Raw genomic sequence first — 6,348 nt, forward strand, 5'->3', positions numbered from 1 at the left:
AACACGTGTCTAGGTAGAAGCTGATAAAATGGAGAAAACCAAAATGAAAATCTCATGAGCAATGCGCAAGTGCCATACATCATGCCAACATGGATATGGAAATACAAAACCATTCTCTACAAGATAAAGAGGTCAAACTTATGTGCTTGCGAGTGTAAAACACCACCTGAAATGTCGATGTAGAAAACTTCACCTTCTTGGCTAGAGTATGGTCCTCAGCTATAATGCTCCAGCATACTTGTCATGTTGATTTAGAATGCGCTTATGAATCCAATCTCTTAAGAGACCTAGTGAGAGAAAAAGCATGCTCCCATTGCAAGATTTTTCACTACAATCTCCGACTCTCTCTCTCTCTCTCTCTCTACATGTGTGTGTGTGTGTGTGTGTGTGTGTGTGTGTGTGTGTGTGTGTGTGTGTGTGTGTGTGTGTGTGTGTGTGTGTGTGTGTGTGTGTGTGTGTGTGAAAATGCTGTGGGTAGAACAAACCTAGAGTTGAAGACAAAGTTGAGTCAATGCCGAGGGAGGTTGGTGATGAAATTGAAGAAGTTGTTCTCAAACTCTGGATTTTGATCCTCTGAGGGAGAGTGTGATGATGGCCATCAATGTTCAGGCTCCCTTGTCAAAGCCGCCAATGCAGATGAAGAGCCAATGTGTGTGTGTGTGTGTGTGTGTGTTTTAGACACATACACTTTCCCAAGCTTTTAAACCCGATTGATGAAGAGCTGATGTATGTGTGCGTGCATGTTAGAGACACACACTTTTCCGCTTTCAAACTTCACAACAATAAAGAGCCGATGTGTGGATTTCTGCAACTTTCTCATCCAAAGTTGCTTGCATCTTGTCTAACACAAGTTTCTTTTGCTTGCCCATGCCAGAGTCCTATGAATATCTTGAGTAGAGTGAGAGTACTCCCTTGTTGATGTTGGGGAGTTGGAATAGGAGCACCTTGGGGTTTTTGGTTGAACAATAGACACGATGGAGGGAGAGGAGCAAAGAAGAAGGCTGCTACGTAGAAGGCGAGACCACAATTGATGGATGAGGGAGCTTTGCAGGCCAAGGAGTAAGATGTGCAACTTGCTGAGAATAAAGTGATGGATCACACAATCTTTGCATAGTTATATGCATCCCTACTATACACACTTCATAGTTAGTCACACCCCTGCCATGAATGCTCCACTCCCTTGCTGCCTTGGGTTTATGTCCACTGCTTGTGACATGGTGTTCATGTAGTGGGTGTCCTTGTAATCATTACTAGCAAGATTCTACCAATGATTTGGTCATTCATATTATGCCAGTGATTGTTTTTCTTTTCATACTCAAATGGTGGTTTTGAAGTCTAAACCTGAACTGAAACCATACCCAAACAGTCTACTGGTTTTTGAAAATCCAGCACCCCTTCCTCAATTGGTTTGATATGGAATAGATTCAAAGGTTTATCACCTAAATTTAAACTAGCCTCCTAACTTGGATTTTTTAAAGCTTCATCGGATTTGGCATAGTACTACTTGATCTTGCCTCCATTGTAGACCCTTGACAATAGTAAACCTTGATAGGTCTTTCAACCTAATTGTTCCATTTGAGAAAACCCAATCCACTTCATAAGGACATGACCATGCCACTTTCAGGTTAGGTTTCTTTGGCCTAACTTAGATTGATATAGAAACACTACGTCTCCCTTCTTGAACTCTCTAAATTTGATCTTACTATCATGCCAATACTTTCTTCACTACTGAATCACCTCTTGTTCTACCATAGCTCTTTGTTTGATCTCATCCAATCTCAGCAGTAACTCATCAAGTCTTTGCTTTAGATTTTCATTGAAGTTCATACCATGCTCAATTGCTAATCTAAGATTGGGAATGGCTAATTCCATAGGTACATCTACCTCTGTGTCGTAAACCATCTTGAAGGGTGTCATTCTAGTGGTAACCTTATGAGAAATCCGATACGTCCATAACATAGTTTGCAGTTTTTCATTCCCGCTAGGAGACTCCTTCTGAACGATCTTTGTCAATATGCTTTTGATGGTATTGTTGCTGCTTTCAGCTCGTCCATTGCACTGAGGATAATATGGAGTTGAATTCTTGTGCTTGATTGAGAAAACGACAGTCACTATCTGGATGGTTTCATGAATGAAATGGGTTCCATGATTCGACAGAATCTCTATCGAAAGTCAAATTTGCAAATTACATGTTCACAGAAACCATGATGTAGACTTTGCAATGTTGTTTTATAATGCCTTATCCTCTAGCTATTTTCTTGACATAGTAGGTGGCCATCACAATATACTTGTTCTTTTGGGATGTGACCCTTTGAATGGCCCCATGAAATCCAATCCCCATTTCATGAATAGTCCCAAGGCTGAATTGGTGTCAAACCAGCCATATTTGTTGTTGTCAACCTTCCCATCTTCTGAAAAATATCACAAGTTTTACAAAAGGCCATAACATCAACCATCATTTTTTGCCACCATAGTCCTGTTTGCAAAATTTTCTAGTAAGTGAATTCATTGGAGAAGTGTCCTCCTAGCTCCCACTACTATGAGTATCTGTAATTACCTATATCCTTTGTAACATTTAATGGCCTAAAATCTTATTTGTAGCGGAAATTAGCATGAACATAGTGGGCATTTCATTAGAATAGATTCCTAATGAGAATTACAAGAGTGCTTGGGTGGAGAGAGCAACAAAAAGCATAACACCTAGTTAGATAGCATCGACAATACTTTCAAAAGAGAGAGCAATTAAGCTATTGACAACAGTTGAGGACCGGATTTGCATGGAGCCGGTCCCCCCTCCAAAAGGCTTTGTATTATGGTTTCTCCCATCAAGAGAGACATTGTACAATACAATTCTTTGTGTTCCTTCAAGACTAGCTAGTGCAATGAAGATGGAAGCTTCATACACCAAGCAAAACACTTAATCAAACCAACTTGAATTATCCCCGTTCTCAGACCCAAGACCTCACACACCTTCGAAGATGGTGAGAGCTAGCAGGGTATGAGAGTAGATTGAGAGGAAAAAGAAGTATCTTACGAGAAAGAAGTACATCTCCTCACATAATCACTCATATTAGCATAGCTTAGCTTAGTAATTAGCTTGGTAGAGAAGATGAGCATGCATTGAAGCTTGGCTCTTGGTTGGATTTGCATCCACATGCCAAGAGAGTGTTGATGTAGGCTTCTATCTCACAAGCTTGGAGTAGGTGATGAGCTCTCCATTAAAGCTTGGGAGGAGATAGAGTATTTTCCCCTTCACACATGGTCAAGTGTGAGAGTGTGTGTGTCAATGCCAAGCAAAAATCAGCCCCCTCTCTCTCTTGGGCGAGCCCTAGCTGCTAAGTTAGGCTGGCTTTTGCCTCATTGGACCTCCCCAGGTCAAGCCAATAGGGATTAAGCAGCATAAGTGATAGCCTTCTGACATGTGTCCCCCTTTCCCCTTTTGTGAGAGCTTTAGATAATTAAATAATTAAACTAAACTCTCATTGGACCCCTTTGCCTCCTGGCCAATAGGAATCAGGCAAGCCATGGGGCTCCTGAATGCTCATTGGACCCCTTGGGAGACTGCCCAATAGTCTTCTAGGACACTTAATTCTTATTGGTTTCTTTTATTAAATGTTTTTAAATTAATTAAACTAGATTTACTCTAGCCTAATTCTCATTGGTCCACTTCAAGGGTCTTCCAATAGGAATTGGGCACACCTTGTGGGCATCTGGCCTAGGGAGCTGACATGTGTCCCTCATTCCCTTTGTGTAAAGGGAGCCTGTGTGTGTGTGTGTGGCTTTCTCTCTCATCCCCTAGCTTTGGGGCTCGCCCCCTCCCATGTAGGGATGTAGAAAGACTTTTTGGGGCACACACTAAGCATCCAATTTTCCCTAAGGTTGACCTTTGGACACAACCTTTGAATTTTGGAACCTTAGCATTTTGGAAGTCTTAATGGGCTGAACCTTAGGGTCTTTTTAGCCCATTGTTTCACATGGCTCTTTTGCAGATGGCCCCCCCTTTGGATCCCTATTTTCCCTCCTTTGGATCCCTACTGTGGCCGGTCTGCTAACTTAACCAATATTCTAGCTTTTTCTCCCTTGGCACTTCCCCACATTAAATGATCAGTTTAATATGAGAAAATCATTTAGGAGAATTAGATATTGATTATTATGACATTACCTCTCTCTTGAAATCATAGTCGTCCTCGACTATGGTGTAGAGAAGATAAAGCATATGCATGAGTCCTTTTCTTAGCGGGTAGAGGATCCCTATGTTGCCCTACGACATCATTCCATAATGGATGACTAGTCCATTTGGCGCTTGAGAGCCTGAGGCTGCCGCAAGCATGTCTGCACATTAGTCCTATCAGTCTTCCATAGTAGAGTGAGAAGCTCTACTTGGTGTTCGGGAGACGTCGTCTCCGCAAACTTGATCTAAGCATGCATACTACTTCATTTTTGTGCACAAATAAAGAAAAAGAGAGTCTTATAAGACAAAAATTTTTGTTCATTTTTAACATTTTGTACATTTGCTTACTCTTGGGAAGCATTGTAAGCATTGACAAGGTTTAGGTCATCCTTTAATTGTATGCCTTGCATCCATCTAGCATCTTCAAAAGGATAATTCTTAAACTTAATAAGATATCGTCGGATAGTCTTACCGCCTCTTAATACCTTGTCTTCATGTCGGAGAATGGACTCGGGCTGCAGCACCTCCTCGTGGTCCTCGATCTCCGGTGGGTCTTCAATAGTTGGTTCTTGAGGTGGCTCTCCTTTGTAAGGCTTTAAGAGGCTCACATGAAAAGCATTGTGTATGAGCCAATGATTGGGCAACTTAAGTTGATAGGCCATCTCATTGATTGGCCTAAGAATCTGGAAGGGACCATAGTACCTTTTTGCTAGTTTAGCATAGTACTTTTGGTGGCCCGTAGGATTCTTGCCCGTCGTGTGCCTTAATCGAGCCTTGGGAAACTTTAACAAGACCCAATCGTTTCCTTTAAAGGCTTGGGCTCTTCTGTGCTTGTCAGCAGCAGCCTTTTACCTTTGCTGTGAGATAGAGATAGCATCCTTAATCTTTTGGAAAGATTGTTGTAGGTCTCGGCTATACTCATCTGCAGCGAAGATCTTCCCATGTACCTTAAGTAGCAAGGGACTTTTTGATCTTCCCTCAATTACCTCGAAAGGTGCTTTTCCTGTAGAAGTATGTACAGTGTTATTGTAAGCATACTCTACTAAGGGTAAGTACTTCTCCCATTGGGATCTTTGATCTACTTCCGTTACATAGGCTTTTAGTAGATCGAGAATTGTTAGGTTAGCTATTTCACTTTGGCCATCAGTTTGTGGATGATAGGCCGAAGAGAAGTTTAGCCTTGTTCCTAAATTCTCAAAGAGACCCTTCCAAAAATTACTGGTCATTCTAGGATCTCTATCCGACACTATGGACATTGGCAAGCCATGGTACTTGAAAATTTGTGAAATGAAGAGGGTTGCCATTTGATGGGCTTTGATAGTCTTTTTGACAGGTATAAAATGAGCTTGTTTACTGAACCTGTCTACTATCGTCCATATTCCCGTATTCCCATGGATAGACTTAGGCAATCCAAAGATAAAATCCATGGATATGCTCTCCCATGGTGAATTAGGGATTGGCAAGGGTTGAAGCAATCCAAGTTGCTTCCCTCTATCAAATTTTGTCTTTTGACATACCACACATTTGGAAACATACTCATGTATGTTCACTTTCATGGTAGGCCAATAGAAATATGTTTCAATTCCCTTTAGGGTAGACTGAATCCCTCTATGCCCCGCATATGGGGGAGCATGAGATTCATACATTACTTTCTCACGTAGTGAGTTAGTAACGCATAGTCTATTGCCATAGAGAAGATAACCATCTTGTAAAGTAAATGGTTCTTCTTTCTTCCCTAATGCAAGGGCTGAAATCACATCTCTAAAATCGGGATCAATAGCATACTCATCTATCATTGAAGATAGATCATTGTGAGTTGCTATGGAAACCGCATTCACTCTCGGTCGTCTTGAGAGTGCATCGGCTACTTGATTACGCTTGCCAGCAATGTGAGCAATATGAAAATGAAATTGCGAAAGGAAATTTGCCCACCTCATTTGTTTGTCGGAGAGCTTGGTCTGCGTCATGAAGTACTTAAGACTTTGGTGATCCGTTCGCAGAATGAAAGGAGTCCCCAATAAATAGTGCTTCCATGAGTCTAAGGCATGTAGAACTGCAAGAGTTCTTTTTCGTATATGCCTAGAGCTTGCTCAACAGGGTCGAGCCTTCGACTCTCATAGCCTATGGCGTGCCCTTCTTGGAGCAAAACAGCCCCAAGGCAATCACCACAAGCATCA

Source organism: Adiantum capillus-veneris, chromosome 20 (assembly GCF_014529385.1).
Source record: "Adiantum capillus-veneris isolate H3 chromosome 20, ASM1452938v2, whole genome shotgun sequence".
Lineage (NCBI taxonomy): Eukaryota > Viridiplantae > Streptophyta > Polypodiopsida > Polypodiales > Pteridaceae > Adiantum > Adiantum capillus-veneris.